Source organism: Mytilus californianus, unplaced genomic scaffold (assembly GCF_021869535.1).
Source record: "Mytilus californianus isolate M0D057914Y unplaced genomic scaffold, xbMytCali1.0.p SCAF_3, whole genome shotgun sequence".
Classification (NCBI taxonomy): Eukaryota; Metazoa; Mollusca; class Bivalvia; order Mytilida; family Mytilidae; genus Mytilus; species Mytilus californianus.
Window position 1 is genome coordinate 64,595,206 of NW_026262679.1, and position 19,169 is coordinate 64,614,374.

Genomic DNA, 19,169 nt, shown 5'->3' on the forward strand with positions numbered 1-19,169 from the left:
AATATAAACAAGCACCATTGCTAAAGGACTGAAACAAACATAGATGATGACTAATATGAGCGACTAGTAGTGTACAAGTAGAGTGAACATTTCTTGCTTCTTATTCTACACATTTTGTCATTTCATGTAAACAATTAAATATGTTATTTTCCGAGGAGAGGAAGGAATTTGTGAAACGAAATATTTTGCCTTTAGTACTGTCAAGTTATATATTCACAGGAGTGTTGTTGAATAAATGAACATTTTCCCTTTTTTTACATTATGCTACCTTTATGCTACAAAGGTAGCATTTCCATTCTCATGATATACAAAGATATTATAGAGTGGCCTTCCAATGATAGTCATACATGTAAATCATTGTCTCATTGGCAATCATACTACATCATCATATTGTTATACATGTATGTAAAAATTATGAACATTTATACTTTGTAAACGTAAAGAAGACAAATGAAGTTGAACACAAGATATTTATTTGCATTTTTATCCGTATAGTCTCTGCACAACTGCCACTTCTGTTTCAAATTCAATAGATTGAATGCGGAGTCTTGTATTTATTCTTAGTTCAATGATGTCACCATCACTTGCACAAAAATCGCATACACATGTACATCAAGTTTGGCATATGAACTATGATATTTGAACTACAATAATGTGGTGTTTTCACAGTAAGGATAAGCACATGTCATTTTCTCTCTTACAAAACCATTTTTTAGTATCACATTGATAGTAGTACATGTAATCGGTCCACTACATGACTGTGCAGTAACATTTGAAAAAAGTCATCACTAATAGTTGTTCCTGTCTGCCAGGGAATCTTTTTTTCAATCAGAAAGGCTAGGGAGTCCTACATTCAGCACATGTATGATATTACATCTCTTGTATGCTGCACTGTTAGGTAAATTTGATCAACATCTTTGTTCTTTTATAACATGCAGGATCCTGTTAAAAAAAAATGCTGTCAGATACTGAATGTAAATATACATGTATATAAACTTGTAAATGTCATCAAAGTGGTGGAAATAATGAAAAAAACAATTTATATACACAAAACCGGTATGTCTTGGGGAAAGTAATTCCTGTGATCAATGGTGATGGGTACATTTGTTCTTTAAAGATGGACAATTTTATAAACTGTAGCCATGGACAGGTGCCTGTCTTTATATTGAAGAGAATGAAAATGGCCTACAGCTTGAATGGTCATTTTTAATTGTAAATTTCATCAAAGCTGGTGAAAATATGGAAAAAACAACTGTTATACACAAATCCAGTATGTCATAAGAAAGTAATTCATGTGCTGGGAATAATTATTCTCTAAAGATGGAAAAGTTTATTGACTGTAGACATGGACAGGGGCCTGTCTTTATATTTTAAAAATTGAACGTGGCCGACAGCGAGAATACTGAATTTTAATTGTAAATTGCATCAAAGTGGGTGATTTAATGAAAAATTCAACATATTTACACAAAACCAGTATGTCTTGGGAAAAGTGATTCATCTCATAAATGGTTTTATTCCTTTTCGAATGAAAAGGTTTTAATAAAAAATACGTCCGTGTAAAAAATTTTCATAACGTCCATGTCGGCCAAGCTTTCCCCTTATTATTGACCACAATAAAACGTTAATCGTCACAATATTTTAACTAACAATTACTACAAACTGAATAAAACAAGGTAAATAATTTACGAAATTGAAATATAAATTTACATTATGCTGTTTTGAAAAGCTTGATGTAAAATAAAAATCGAAGCGGTGGTGAACTTGGTGGTGAAATAACATGACATCAAAAGCAAATCAGTCTCTTGGATTTATTCGTAGAAACCTTAAAATAGCCTCACCTAAAGTTAAAGCACATGCATTTAAAGCTCTTGTCCGACCAAAACTAGAGTACTGCTCAACTATTTGGGATCCACATCAAAAACAGCAAATTTCACAAATTGAAAAAGTTCAGAGAAGAGCAGCGCGCTTCTCATGCAACCGCTTCCATAACACCAGCTCAGTTACTGAAATGATGACAGACTTAAATTGGTACCCACTTGAAATTAGGCGTTTACGATACAGACTTGTCTTCTTCTACAAAATTATACATGAAATTGTTGCAGTCCCTACATATAACCTTTTGATCCCACTAGACAATAGAACTAGACATAGCAATCCACCCTCATTTAGGGAAATACAAACATCTAAAGACAGTTATAAATATTCATTTTATCCACGAACAGTTAAAGATTGGAATCTTCTGCCACAACAAATAGTATCATGCAGTACAGTACAGGGATTCAAGAGTATGATCTCAGAATCTGCTCTCATCCCCATTTTCTATCCCTAACTATTTTGTTATCAAATGTATATAGTTTTATCTAAATGAAATTTTACAAATGCACATACATTATTTTGATTTTTTGATTTTGTTTCTTTTTATTTTTCTTGCTACAATGTAAATTATAAAATTTTATAGTCGACGCCCGGCGAATAATCTTCAATAATTGAAGCATCGCTAGAAACTTAAAGAAGAAGATGAACTTGTCATGATCAGGTGCAAAATGGCGATCTCGTTAAAGTCTCGTGTGATGCGTGTTTTTAATTGGATTTCGCTGACCACTGTTACAGTTGTCAATCTCTGTGTATATATGTCTCTGATTACATCCCGTCGCTCTAACTGGCTCATTACTTATCTGGCAGTAGTTATCGAACTTGGTCATTTAATCATGAAATGAAACAAGAAATTGTCTATTTAGATATACAAAAAATACAAGAAAAGTATAAAGGAAGAAGTACGTGAACAGATGTAGTATTTTGTCTAGATAAAAGAACTTAGATAATAGGTGTTATAATAAACACCGGTATGGGATATCAAATTTGCAGGTATAATCTAGCATGTATCATTGAAACAGCTAATTTTTGTCGTATATATATTTAAGCAGGAACAGTGTATACATTTTTGTACTAACTATAGGCTGTCCCTGATTTAAGGTGTCAAAAAGAAATCACGCCGAGCTCACCTGTTAATAAATGCTAAATTATGCCGTGGTGCAATAATTTTTTTAATTAGAAACAGTTAAAACTTTCCGACATTCGCATATTATTTATTTTAACACCGAAGGAATATTTTGCAACCTCTAGACTACTGCTCTTCTAGCAAAAAAAGGAAGGAACTGTTTTGCTTTTAAGCTTGTGGTAATTTGCTATAAAACTTAATAATGGCAAACTACAATACCAAACAACGATTAAGTATAAAAATAGTATTTGATAAAAGATAAATTTATTAAAATCGTGTATAAAACGGCACAATCAATCTCAATCGGAAGTCTTATATACATTTCTTGCCTGTAATTTCCGACTTCCTCGGTGTGGAACTTGACTGAACAAAATGGCGTCAATGTGAACTATAAACATGGGATTTTGAAAAATCATAGCAAATTCGTTTTTATCACCATTTTCATAAAACCAACACTATGTGATAGAAAAAAGATTAAGCTTTTAAGTTGTATGTCAATGTCACATCTATTTCAAATAGTTATTTAACCCTTACCAAAATACGAAGTGTCGATGTATTTATTGACGCACTACTTCAAATTTTCAACATGTTTCGAAATAAAATCATTTACATTGTACCAATTACATTTAGCGTTCGTAATTTAGACCAATCTGTAGGAAAATATTCCTTCTTTAAAATGATATCTCATTTTCTCACTTTGTTCTTTCTACTTTCCAATATTTAAAAGAAATCGTAGTACACTCCCAGATTGATAGACATATTTTGACAGAATAATGAAATTCAAAACTGAAATTTCGAAAAATCGTAGAAAATTCAGAAATTTTACTAGAAACTTAAAAAATGGGCTAAATGATAGAATAAGGTTTCAGCTTCATAATGATATCAACTGTTTTGTTTTGTACTTCGTAGTTGTCGAGCTTTTAGAAAAAAATCAAAACACAGTATTTTTTGTTTTGTAATCCGGATGAAACTCGCTCAAGTTTCAAGACCAAGGTCTATTTTAATGAGAATTTACATAATACAATATTACAAACGTATGTTTGATGAGGCATTAAAATGATACCTAAGGCCTTGCCTTTTTCATGGATTAAAAGTTTATTCTTGATTTTGTGTTTCTCTCTCCTTTATATCTTCTGAAGCAAGATGACCCCGTGAATTAAAAGACCGATCTATATGACAGGAAATGGACCTCCGTCATGATTCTTTATGATTCTTTATATTATTCATCATACTTCCGACTGAGACAGACATGGATTATAGCTCTGCGGGTGCTCTGCGGGTATCCCGATTGATCTCGAGCCGCGTTTCCATTCCTTTTAAATATACAATTCCTTGATCTAACATATATGACAAAATTTCATTATCACTTTCTAACTCAAAAATATCAATCAATGACTCGTCGGGAACAATAAAATCATCTCGTGTTCCCGTTTTTGCATTAAAATCTCCAATAAGAGAGACAAACGAATTAAATTTATCAGCAAATGTCAATAATTCATTTTCAACTTCTTCAAATGCATCTGTATTTCCATATTTAGAATTTTCCGGTGGTATATAAACAGCACCAAATAATACATCTTTTTCACAGTTTAGTAGACATTTTTGAAATCTAAACCACTGTACATATTGACTTTCACTTTCTATAAAACTGATGTATTGTTTCAAATTTTTTTTGTATATAATTACAATTCCACCTGACTTTTTTGTCGCACCTATTCTATTCTTTGTTACATATGAAAAACCGTCAGGAATATCAATTATATCTAAATCATCTAATTTAGTTTCAACAAAAACTAATACATCATATGTATGAAAGATATTTGAAAATTCAGTAAATTTTAGTTTAGACTGTAAACCACATACATTAAGATAATAAACATTCAGTCCAGATAAGTGTTTATTTTGATTAGATACAATATTGTTCCGTTCCCTTTGTCCTCTTGTACGCCTGTCCTATTGTCCTGTGGTGTTCTGTGGTGGTATAGACTGCATAGGATTATTCGGCATGGTCCTGTTGTTTTTCTGAGGTGCAGACATCCTTGGTCAGATGGTGGATGTTGAGGTCCATGATCAGTTGGTGGTTGTGGGGGTCCTTGTTGATGTTGTGGGTTCATGTGTGGCAAGCTACGCCACTGGTGGATCTCTACTGGAGGTCCGGGAGGTGGTGGTCGGTTATTTACTAAGCGTCCTTCGATGAAAAGTTTGTCATTCAGAAGTCTCGCGCGTCTGCCTGCCATGTCTTTTAGCATCATTTAATCTGGGTAGTAATGGTTTGCGCCTCTCCGAAATCTGCATAGGGTATTGTTGATATACAGAGTAGTTGGCATTGTCTTAAGTTAAGTTTTTCAATAGCTGCACGTCGGACCTTCTCATGATCAGTTTAGCTTGTGAATCTTGAATTATATTCCGAGGTTTACCATTCGTTCTCTGTTTTAAGCGGTGTACATTTTTGGAAAGACATTCACGGTAGTGGTATTAATGAAATGAATTGTTCATCCCTCCAGCTACTAGGATTTTGGATTCGGTTGACTGTGTTACAATTAAGTATACATCATAAGTATATATATATATATACATTGTATATATATATATATATTATATACAAGTCTAAATTGAAAACAACGTTCAAACCTATGATTGCGTTGGATAAAAACCGCAATTTTTATACGTGTGCATGCAAAACAAATTTCTTGGTAGAGGGGTCTAAATACAGCACAAACAACATTTTCCAAAAGACCAAAAAGTGAAAAAGTGTATTTTAACAAAACGCATTAAACTATATATATATATATATATATATATATATACAAGTCTAAATTGAAAACGACGTTCAAACCTATGATTGCGTTGGATAATAAAATGCTTCGCTTGGGCGCAGCTTGATACGACCGCAGAGGTCGAACCCTGAACAGTTGGGGCAAGTATGGACACAAAATTCAAGCTTGATATAGCTATGACTTTGGATTGTCATTAAATATTTGACACAGCATAGGTTTCTGACACAGGATGAATGTGGTGTAAGAACTGGAAAAAATTTAATTTACCTATTATGGTGGAATATCCATAAACTAAATTGTTTGTTAATTTCAATATATCAAAGAATATGTAGAATTCAATGTTTGATGTAATGTAATAAAGTTGAAATTTGGACCCTTTTTGTTCAATGTGGACCAATTTGGTAACATGTTTAAATAATCAAAAATCTAAATACATGGGAGCCCATTTAAATACATCATAAAGGTATTAAAATAGAAAGTGACATCATAGTCACAGCTAAAAATAAACAAAAATCCTTAATCAGCAACATTTAAAGTAATATCTAAAAATAAAATTCCTTTGTAACCATAAAAGCCCATTTAAATACATCATAAAGATACTAAAATAGAAAATGACATCATAGTCATGGCTAAACATAGCAAAAAACCCTTAATCAGCATCATTTAACAGTAATATCTAAAAATGGAAATTACATCATAAAGGTATTAAAATAGAAAATGACATCATAGTCATGGCTAAAAATAAACAAAATCCTTAATCAGCATCAGCAACATTTTACAGTAATATCTAAAAATAAAATTCCTTTGTAACCATAAAAGCCCATTTAAATACATCATAACAGATATTAAAATAGAAAATGACATCATAGTCATGGCTAAACATAGCAAAAACCTTAATCAGCATCATTTAACAGTAATATCTAAAAATAAAAATTTCTTTGCAACCATAAAAGTAAAATAGAAAATGACATCATAATCAAAGCTAAAAATAAACAAAAAAATTTTTTATTGGCAAATTTTAAATGGAGTTTATTATACTAAAACAATAAATTTGCAACCATAAAACCCCATTTAAACACATCATAAAAGTATTAAATAATTCAACTACATCATAAGGCTATAAAAATAGAAAATGACTTCATAGTCAAGGCTAAAGGTAAACAAAAAACCTTCATCAGCAAAATTTTATATTGGCAAATTTCCAATGAAGTTTATTATACTAAAATTGTTGGCAAATTTCCAATGCATTTATTAACAATAAAGTTATTGGCAAATTTCCAATTTACATAATTTAAAAGCAGTGTAGGTGAGATATTTAAATGAGTTTGAATTACCAACCTTACACTGCTTTTAAATAATGCTCTTTACTCAATTATTTGTCTATTAAAATGGAAACCCTTGTTTTTAACCTTTTTTCCCCTTATTCCTTAAACATTAGAGCCATAACCACCCCCCCCCCCCCCTCCCCCAAAGCCAATTATTACTTTCCAATGTAACTTCAATTCCTCATGATATATAACCGTATCATTATTATTTTCTTTCATATATAAATCTGAAACAACCATCTTTAAATGGAAAATTTTAAAGAAAAAAAAAGGAAAAAAAAAAAATCCTACCCCCCACACATTTTTTCAACCCCCTTTTGATTCATCATCCCCCACCTCAATCACAACCTTCAATTTGTGGTATGGTACATTGCAATACAATTTCACAGAGATCCATACTCTTGAACACAAGTTTTTGTTGCAAACTAAAAAAATCCTTATTTTTTACCAATATTTGGCCCCTTATTCATAAACGTTTGAGCAATTAACCCCAAAACTCAATTCCTACTTTCTCTTCGTGATAAAAAATAACTAACTTAAAATGTAAATTCTAAACAAAAAAAAAAGGAAAAAAAATAATTACCCCTTTTTTGACCCCCCCCTTATGATTCATCACCCCCCCCCCCCCCTTTCCCCCCAAACCAAGCTCAATAACAGCCTTGCCTTTGTGGTATGGTACCTTGTAATACAATTTTAGATAGATCCATACACTTGAACACAAGTTATTGTCTAGAAACTAAAAAATGCTTATTTTAAACCCCTTTTTAGGCCCCTTATTACTAAACGTTTTGGGCAATTACCACAAAACTCAATTCCAGCTTTCCCTTTGAGAAGTGGAACCTTGTAGTAAAATTTCAGAAAGATCCATACACTTACACACAAGTTATTGTCATGAAACTAGAAAAATGCTTGTTTTTTGCCCCCTTTTTCCTAAATTTTTGAGGCAATTAACCCCAAAATCAATCCCAGCATTGACCCTTTGTGATATGGAATCTTGTGGTACAATGTCAAAGAGATCCATACGCTAACACACAAGTTATGTCTGGAAGTTACAAAAATGCTTATTTTCGGCCCCTAATTCCTTAACTGTTGGTACCATAACCCCCAAAATCAATCCCCACCTTCCTATTGTGGTATTAAACCTTATGGTAAAATTTCATAGAGATCCATTCCCTTAAACTAAAGTTAGAGTGCGAAAACCATTGTGTCTTCGGACGACGACGAAGACGCCAACATCATACCAATATACAACCGCAAAATTTTTTTGCGGTCGTATAAAAACCGCAATTTTATATGTGTGCATGCAAAACAAATTTCTTAGTAGAGGGGTCTAAATACAGCACAAACAACATTTTCCAAAAGACCAAAAAAGTGAAAAAGTATATTTTAACAAAACGCATTTGTATATATATATGAATGATTTCTCGCTAAAATCCTGCTTTTAATTTTGAATGTCTATAATATTTCCTGGTAGATGTTTTGCGGTAGTTTCCATGTAGTGCAGCCGGAAGGAACAATAAAAATTCCCATTGTTTCTCCCGACTGCACTCCCCGACTTTGGAAAATTATGGGCGTAAGGATAAAGTATTTAAGATAATTGGCTAATAAGAACTAAATATAGTCCCTAAATTGTCCTCCCGGTAGGCTATTCTAGCGAGAAACATAGAACAAGGCATGTGCTAGTTAAATACTGTACCAATGCGAGGACGTCTCCAACGATTGATGTAGCAGATAAAGAATCCTTTAAAGGATTGAGATTTTGTAGCCGTTCCTTTTCCATAACGGTCGTGTATATCATTCCGAATAACATTCCAAAGACATACTGGTATTTAATGATTCCTCTGTCCCTGACGAGAAAAACCCACTTCTGTCATTGAATGGGAAATCACCCCTACCTACACCCTTAGGCGCCTATCTAGCTATATATACATGTAATATATATAAGAGGAAAAAATAGAAAAATATGAAAAAATATTAATAATTATTGTTTGATTTTGTTTTAAGTACAGAAATTTTCAGCGAAACAATAGTGCAGGGTTGTGCATGGTTTTACACCAGTAATTTTTGGGGCCATTTATAGCTTGCTGTTCGGTGTGAGCCAAGGCTCCGTGCAATCTAATTAAAATATAGATCTCGGATTTCGTTATACTACATACGGTCTTCAACAAGGATCCCAATCTAATTAAAATATAGATCCTTCGTTATACTACGTTATACTACATACGAGTATGTAGTATAACGTAGTATAACGAAATCCGAGATCTATATTTTAATTAGAGTATGTAGTATAACGTAGTATAACGAAATCCGAGATCTATATTTTAATTAGATTGGGCTCCGTGTTGAAGACCGTACTTTGACCTATAATGGTTTACTTTTATAAATTTTGACTTGGATGGAGAGTTGTCTCATTGGCACTCATACCACATCTTCTTATATCTATATAACACAATATTCTGTGCGTGTTTGTCTAACTGACAATATCCTCTAGTACAGATTATAGTGACACCGTTATAGCCTGAAAGGATTTAGCACCTGCTTCTGTTCTAAAATATATGAGCTTAATGTGTTTTTAATTTGTTTTTATTATTATTTTCTACAAGTGTGGACACAGATCAGTGTGGATAGTATGATTGGATGTTTGACAGTGTTTTATATGACAAAAGGAGTTCTATGTTTTATGTTTTCTATGTATTAACTGTGTTGCACAATGACAACCAACATGAGCATTAGGGGTGTTGTTTATGTAATATTTAGTTTTTTATGTTCAACACGGGCATGGAAGAGATACTAATTGCATTAATTACCAAATGATTATGATAGAATATATATGTTCCACATCTTTGATTTTGGATACATTTTGTAGCTAGGAGAGGAACACATAATAGGTTAAATTTTTTCTTAATGTGATTTTTTTATATGGGAGATGGTATCTGAGAATATGTATTTGCTTACTATTTGTATGGTTCTATTTATATTACTTTGTGGGGGATTGTCAGTATCATAAGTAAAAGATTTCGGTTAAATGTGGAAATTGTTTCTCAGTTTAGAAGACATTTAATGTTTTTTAGTAATGACAATGCCTGACATGATGATTGGGGCTAGATGAGCTAGAAAGTGAATTTCTGTGTTATTTTTTATTAATTCTTTGAAAATATCTCCTCCAAAGCTGGTCAAAGCATAAAAAAGTTTTGACCAGTATGAAAATGATATCAACAAAAGAATCTTTGTGAGCATGCTTCAAAGACTCATAACTAACTACAGAAGTCATATGATAAAATGTCAAGTGGATATTATGAACATCTACTTAATATGTCTAAATATCTAAAAAGTTTTAGTATTCAATATGAAAAAGCTATTGCAAAAGTATTCTCTTTTCAGTTTTTTTTGTTATATGGATACAAATATAAGTGATACCAATACAGTAAGGCAGTTTTGTTATGGTATGAAAGTGTAGTAATTAACATTTACTGTTAATTCACACAAATTAAGAAATAAACAAATGAATGATAAATGTTGAACATGTACAATGAAATATATTTTAGAAATCAATTAGGCCAGATAGGCCTTATAAATTTTGGTCTTTTTCTTAACATACTGAATGACCATTTACACTCAGGACTGAGTCGCCAGTAGGCAGTACAGATGTAAAAAAATAAAGTGTAATAAAAGAACCTAGCATCATATTGCTAGTAGTGCCAGTAGCATTGTTTGGTGAATTTGTGCTTCTTTTTTTTTTAGTTTGACAAATGGACAAAAAATGTTTGGTTCAAATCTAAATAAAATGCTTTCATCTCCCTATTACTTACATTGTACATAGAATGGATACTACTTTGACAATTCCTTGTACATGAGAGTTGTCTGTCAAATCTTTATTTCACAAAGAATGAATTGCATAACAATGAACTGAGCTCAAAGCAAAGCACTTTAATAATACACTTAGACAATGAGCTCAATCCAGTGATATACTTTGTACTACAGGTCCTTCATGAACATCCTACTGGCCAAAACCATATCTCACAAACATGCCATACTACATGGTTGGATCAGAAGTCCTGAAAAAGACATGAACTTTATTAACATATTTTAAGTATATACACCGGTTAAAACTTTAACAAATTTGTGGTAAAATCATTCAGTATCTAGCAACTATCAATCGCTTCATGCACAAATTGATATAGGTTGAGTACCACTCTGTCAGAAATAAGAACATACCTCCACCTAATTTTAGTTAACTGATGAAGAAACATTCAAAACTATAAAATGTTACATGTATCTAATAGACTAGCTGCAATGAAATCCCAGTTTTCTAAAATGGTAGGTGGAACCTAAAACTCAAAAGATTTTAAACTATGCATTTTAAATATTGCAAATATACATGCAATAATAATAATTCTCAAAAATTCGCTATATTTTTCCTTATTTTGTCTTTTGTTTGAGACTGTATATTGACCTCTAGATGTCTTTCAATAACATCACATTTGGTGTGGGTTGATGTTTGATTGTTGTACATGTTATATATCGACGTGGGATTTGTTTATATAAATTAGGCGTGAAATAATTTTGGTTAACTGAAATCCTTTAACTTACTTCCAAATTAATGTTAATACTGAGGGAAAAAATTACATTGCTAAATAACCACTTTAAAACACATGCAAACTTTTTGAGAGGAAGTCATAATGCATGTAACATCTATTAGATCTTTTTTTAAACCATTCTAAACTACTGATAAGTGATAAAGTTTGTTAACTGTTACTTACCTTCAAAAAGGGGGTTGCATTCACTTTACTACATATACATATAAATATAATCAACAATACTGAGTGCAACACCTAGGATAAATAGAGGATTGTTTTGTAAGAATAGTTGCTGAAATAAGCAGGCAATATTCAAAGTAGAAAAAAAAATATTACAGGACTGTGTTTCAAAGTAATAAGCTAGCATTGTGCAGGGCTCACGTTACCATGCTACTGGGGCGACAAAGTCGCTTTCCCGGTCGCCACTTCGCTTTGACCGACCTTCAAAAGTGAAATCTAGCCGCCCTGTTGTTTACAATACTCAAATCAGTCGCTTTTGTCATCGGCAATATTCAACATTTACCAAGTCGATGAAACAGCAATTTTTCATTTGAAAGTAAAGAAATTCAAAGACAAAAGGATTTATTTTCTTTAGGAGGTTAAAGCATTGATTTTAAAGTTGGTTGCATGTTATTTTCATAAAGACAATTTTTTTATCACTTCTGGTACTTGTTACTCAAGCTTAGATCAAATCATTCTTTCGGCAAAATAAGCTTGAAAGATTTCTTGCTGTTGTGCAATACACTGTGCTGTTGCGCAATACTTAGTAAATCTGTCATCACACTATAAACAAATAGAGTTCAATTAATTCCGAGTCATATTAGAAATTTATAAAAATGTAAAGGGAGCTTGAATCAATAGATATAAACAATTCACTTAAGTTTCATGAGAATTGCTGACAGCATTTTTGAGCTATTGTCCGAAATCTGGAAAATCACCCATTTTTTAATGAATAAAACCCCATCACTCAGAAATGTAAAATGTAAAATTTATAAAATTCTAAACAGAGCTTACATCAATATAGATATAAACAATTCACCAAAGTTTCATACAAACTGCTGAAAGCATTTTTGATTTTTGTCCGAAACTGGAAAATCCCCCCTTTTTTCATGAATAAAACCCTGTAACTCAGAAATGTAAAATCTAAAATATATAAAAATCGAATGGGAACTCATGTCAATAGATATAAACAATTCATCACAATTTCTTGCAAGTTGGTGAAAGCTTTTATTGTCCGAAAACTGGAAAATCCCCCTTTTTTTAATGAATAAAACCCCATAACTCAGAAACGTAAAATCTAAAATTTATAAAAAATGAAAGGGAGCTCATTTCAATAGATATAAACAATTCACCAAAGTTTTATGCAAATTGGTTAAAGCGGTTAAAAATGACAGGGTGTCATACCACACCAAAACCTTCTGAAGGAAACACTAAGTTGGCAAACAAATTTTTTTTTTCATTGACAACCCTGTATAACCTTGCAGCAGTATCGAGTCTACATGCATTACCTTGTATATTTCATGTTCATTGAACTTAAAAATATGTGGTCATTGTCAAAGTTAGTTATGTCAGTTATAATTTTACACATTTACTGAAACATGCCAGAGAAGTGCATGTACAAACTTTTGAATTTGATCTGCAAACTGGGAAAGCTATCCTTTTTTATGAATAAAATTCCACAATTTATTAAATTGAAAGGGAGCTTGCATCAATAGATATATATAAACAATTAACCAAAGTTTCATGACAAATGACAACTGCTTAAAGCATTTTCAAGTTAATATCGGAAAACATGGAAATCCCCCTTTTTGAATGAATAAAACCCCTTACATTGTAACTGGATAATGTAAATTCTAAAATTCCAAAACAATCTAAAGGGAGCTCACATGAATACAATCCCATATAACTCTGAAACGGGAAACCTAAAATTTATAAAATAATCAATTCACAACAGTTTCATGCAAATTGGTGAAAGCGTTGAAGAGTTAGTGAACAAAGCATTTTTAGAGTTAATGGGCCAACACCCTCTGAAGGAAACACTATAAGGGAGCTTCCTTTCCATTTTTATGGGGGGAAAAGGGGGGGCTAGGATGAAAAATTTTGTCCTGCATTTTTTTTTTCAGTTCGAGATGTAATCTGTCCTGCCTTTTTTTCTATTAGTTCATCCCGACTTGTTTTTACATAAATTGTCATCCTGCCTTTTTTTCATATCGTCTCATCCTGCCTTTTTTTTCAAATTTCATCCTAGACCCCCACCCCCTAAAAATCAAATGGTAGCTCCCTAAGTTAGCAAACAAATTATTTTTTTTTACATTGAAAACCTGTATAACCTTGAAGCAGTATTAAGTTCATGTATTATCCCGCATATTATTACATGTACATTGAACTAAAACAAATTGTGGTCATTGTCAAAATTATAATTAACAGATTACTTTTCCAATGCTTTCAATTTAAGATTAGGGCATTTTTGTCATTGGAATTGAGTTTTGTAGTCGGAGATTACTCTAACCTCCAACGACTGTTTTGCGACACCAGCTAGGGCAGTGGGACTTCGGCTGGTCCCATATCAGATAGATGATATTTGCCCGTCCAAAGTAGATGTGCTGCTTTGTTGCTTCTGGAGGCGACTGGATCCATATAAATCAAGCCTCAATTTATTCATTTTCCTCTTCATTTAAGTAAGTTTGATCAACCTGCCACCCGTTATCTTCTCATATTTGGACAGTTTTCACATTGACCCATCAATACTGGCATTTTAGAGGGTATGAATGCCCTTTACCGTCAGGCGTCAAACGGTCAATACGGCTACTGTTAGCGTCAAATATGTTAACATTTTACCGAGATTCGTCAACATATCCTTATCGTGATTAGTCAGAGGTCTCAAATAATTATCCTTACCGTTATTTTTGGGAAAAAATTAACGTGATTCATCAAAATCTGTCGATTTTTTATCGTCTTGAAGAAAGTCTTCATTTTATAGTCATGCACCAAAAATTACCGTTAACGTCATTTGGCAAGATTTATTACCGTTATTCGTCATGAAGGTACCCCCATTACCACCCTCATTTTAACTTTCACTTTATAAGAATGTCACATGACCAACATTATGGGAACTGATTTATGCAAATGACCCTTATCGAGCCTCAATTAGTTCATTTTTCTCTTCATTTAAGTAAGTTTAATCGACCTGCCACCCGCTATTTTCTCATATTAGGACAGTTGACACATCAATACTGGGGAAGCAAATGCTCTTTAAATTATGCATGTTTCAAAAATTAGGGAAAAATTACACAGAGAATTGAGTCATTTTTATATTCATTAAATAATGACTAATGTAGACTTACCTTCTAATTCTATAAAAAAAAATTCACAACTACCAGAGACATATAATGTCTCTGCAACTACTGAACAGGAACAATCATGGTACTTTTTTGTCTATGAAACTACACTATGACATTTGATCTGCAAAACCTACAAACAGACACAGAAATATCATCAAATAGTGAAATATAAGATTGATTGCACCTTGTATGGATAGTTCCGACACGTGTTACATGGGGAACCCGTTTGTTTACAAATAATAATGTCACGTGATCACGCACTGACCGTCACAAATTTTTAATTTCCGCCATTATTCATTACACAATATTACTGTACTTACACAATTCACAAATGCATAACCCATTTATCTTGCGGACATGCAATGGGAATGTGCACGGTTATCAAAAACTACAAAAAAATTGCATGAACAGTTAATGAAGAAGTTATTTCATCAAATAGATAAGATTTTCGCTCATGACACAAATCGACTGGGTGTAAGGGAGCTACCATTTGATTTTTATGGGGGGGGGGGGCTAGGATGAAATTTGAAAAAATAGGCAGGACAGGAGTTTTGAGTTAAAAAAAAAAGGCAGGATGAGACACTTGCAAAAATAAAAAGTCAGGATGACAATTTAGGTAAAAAAAAGTCAGGATAAACTTTAAAAAAAAAGGCAGGACCGAATAGAGTGAAAAATAAAAAGGCAGGACAGAGATTACAACTAAAAAAAAAATGCAGGACAAAATTTTTCATCCTAGCCCCCCCATAAAAATCAAATGGTAGCTCCCTAATCGCCATCTGGGATAATTGATAAATGGGATTAAATTGACCGCCAAGAAGGTGTAGAGAACCACCTCTGGAGAACCTTAACATTAATAAGTAATACTCACCAAAATTTCTCTATAATTAACGCTATTTTCTGTTGGAAAATTTCAGAAAGATGCTGATAAACTTATTTTGTGACACAGATTATTTTCTTGTTTCGGCGCGAAATATATTCTTACTCTTAATGCTTGACGTAACAAAATTTGTATAGAATTATATTTAACTAAAGCTCAGCGTAAATACGCAGAAGCATGACAATACATTAATGATAAAATGTGTAAATATTTCTGTAAAAGAATATAATTTTACTTTACCAGTATACTTCACTTAGAATTACATTTGAGCGCAAGAAAATCTCTATGTGAATCGGCTAAAGGTTCCCTCGGCTGAATCCCGGGGTCGAAGTTCAACACATCAACGGAAATTTTTGCGTGTGCTTGCGTAGCCTGGGGTCCTGGCTAATCTTGTCAGTATACCATACGACGCGCAGCTAGATATCGGGCCGGGATGCCAGGCTAGTGCTTGCGTTGCTTTAGATCGAGGCCACAGCTTTCAACCAATCGGGAAATGTTTACTTGGGGCATACATCTATTTTTACTGCAGGTTTCGACATGTTTAAATCGGGATTATAGAAAAATGGAATGTTGTTGGTAGATACAAAACAGAAAATGATGAACACTTTTAGCAAAAGATAAATTGGATCGGGGGTCTGTGAATTCACATTATTTGTACAACTCTCCTTACTCTTGGGAAGCGTGTGCTTTACATCGAGGCTTGCGTTGCTTTACATCGAGGCTTGCATTGCTTTACATCGACGCCATAGTAGTTCAACCAATCGGGGAATGTTTATTTGGGGCATACATCTATTTTTACTGCAGGTTTTGGCATTTTTTAATAGAAATTAGAGAAAAATGTTATGATGATAGGAGATATAAAACAGAAAATGATAAATATTTTTAGCAAAAGATGAATTGGATCGGGGTTCTGTGTATTCACATTATTTGTACAACTCTCATTACTGATGGCAAAAAATGGAATTTCCGTGACCTAAATGGTTCGCGAAAATTAATATTTTTATATATATATAGTAAATAGTATGACTGTAATTGTCAAGTTTGTGAAAAACTGAGAGTGATATTGTATTTTATTTTGTTCTTACTTTTTCTTTTGTTTTTAACATGTACTGTTAAATTATTAAGACAATCTTATTAACATGTCATAGAAAAGACTGTTGCAGGTGCTTCTATTCTTAAATATAAGAGCTTTACCTTAGTGTGTTGTTTTGCTTGCTTGTTTTACTTAATATCTAATAATATGACCGTAATAGTCGGTTTGTGAGACTCTTAGAGTGATATTGTATTTATTTCCCGTTCTTTTTCCTTTTTTTTTTTTTTTTTTAACTTAAAATGTTAGATTATTTAGTGTCGGAGTTTACAACTAATCTCCAATAGACCAGAGTGTTCAACTTGAATTTTTGAGGCTTGTTAAAATTAATTGCGTGCATTACGTGGTCAGTTACATACAGGTGTTTGAAAGATGGTTGCTTTACTGATGTACAACACAGGTAGAAAAGGTCTACTTGATTAAGCTCAATGGACCGACACAAAGGTTTAGTGTGCAATGCATAATTCTATGGATAATATTAAAAAAAGCATATCAAGGACATCATTCGTAAATATAAATCAACATGCAGACATCTTATACGTTCAGGTATTTCACATCCAATATTTTCATGGTAATATTCCTAACAAAGCACAAAAACGTCGACATTCACCTCAAAAGCTAACCAAACCTTTAAACAGACTTATTCGGAAAGGATAGAGTTACGATACTGTTGTCAAGTCATTAAGGATTGCATATTTTGGTTATTAATATTGATTCACTCAAAGGGTCTTTGCATCGGAAATAAACGCATTTATTCTAAAACCAGTTGTTGGCATGATACGGGTTATGTGTTTCTCATATATTTTATGATGGTATGATACTAAACCCCTAACGGGAGGGATTGTACTTGATTTTCATATGATGAAGACATAATCTTTCAATCAGTTTAATTGAGGTTTGGAGCTGGCATGCCAGTAACTGCTAGAAGCCCTTTGTTCATTTATGTATCATTGTCATTTTGCTTAGTTTCTTTTGGTACCTATTCTGACATCGGACTCGGACTTCTTTTAAACTGAGTTTTACTGTGCGTATTGCTATATTTGTGTTTCTTTTTTCTACATTGACTAGAGGTATAGGGGAAGGGTTAAGTTCTCACAAAACATGTTTAACCCCGCCGCATTTTTGCGCCTGTCTCAAGTCAGGAGCCTCTGGCCTTTGTTAGTCTTGTATGTTTTTTAATTTTAGTTCATTTATATGTTTTGGAGTTTAGTGTGACGTCCATTTTCACTGAACTAGCACACAATTTTATTTAGGGGCCAGCTGAGGACCACCTCCGGGTGCGGGATTTTCTCGCTGCATTGAAGACCCATTGGTGGACTTCGGCTGTTGTCTGCTCTTTGGTCGGGTTGTTGTCTCTTTGACATATTCCACATTTCCATTCTCAATTTTATTCAGATTCGGGTGAGTTTTTTTTTTCTTTTATTGTGCTTGTTTTGTAATGGTGAAATAATTGAACGTGAGAGACTATCTTAGCAAAACATCATGACAAGTTATAAATACGTATTTATTTTATCTAAAGGATATATTCATATGAATATATATTGATGATACTTATTGAAAGTCTTCCTTATTTTCTTATAAGTATATTAGTTTCCCGTAAATAGTAATGCTCGTAACTAAAAGTATGTGTGTATCCGGAAAGAAGATGTTTCAATGAGAGATCTATGACCCCTTGATTTTTAAGCGTTTCAAACATCTGTTTCTCTGCGCATCATATTTCAGGGGCGAAACCAGCCATTTTTAAAAGGGGGTTCCAACCATATGCCCCCATTCAAAAGCATTGATCGTCAAAAAGGAAGGGGGTTTCCAACCCCCGGAACCCCCTTCCCCTGGACCCGCCACTGTATTTTGAGCAGACTAGAAGAAAGTGTACAACATCGTATACGACTTTACAGTGTTTACAAATTTCCGACACTGGGACTTTTCCCTTTTTTGTAAAGATATTTATTAACATTAATTTAATAGAGTCAGATCATAATCTGATTATGATTCGTTCATTTTCTTTATTCATTTGTGGAATGTAGTAATCCTCCCTTTTGATTGTCTGGCCACTGTATTTTCCATATTTTTTTAAAGATGTTTTTTGTTAAACATTTGATGTCTTCCTTAAATAGAGGAATATGACAATCTATTGTACATTTATTAATAGCCACTTTGGATGTCTGGTCTGCAATTTCATTTCCT

The 19,169-nt window shown here is 32.9% G+C and overlaps 1 long non-coding RNA gene across 1 annotated transcript; it reads right to left on the reverse strand.

Moving 5' to 3' along the window:
- Positions 1-456: 456 nt before the first annotated feature.
- Positions 457-1,764, reverse strand: LOC127733200 (uncharacterized). The gene is made up of 2 exons (XR_007996901.1): positions 1,708-1,764; positions 457-942 (listed from the first exon to the last, which is right to left on the reverse strand). It is a non-coding gene; the product is annotated as an uncharacterized LOC127733200 (long non-coding RNA).
- Between the last annotated feature and the right edge of the window lie 17,405 nt (positions 1,765-19,169).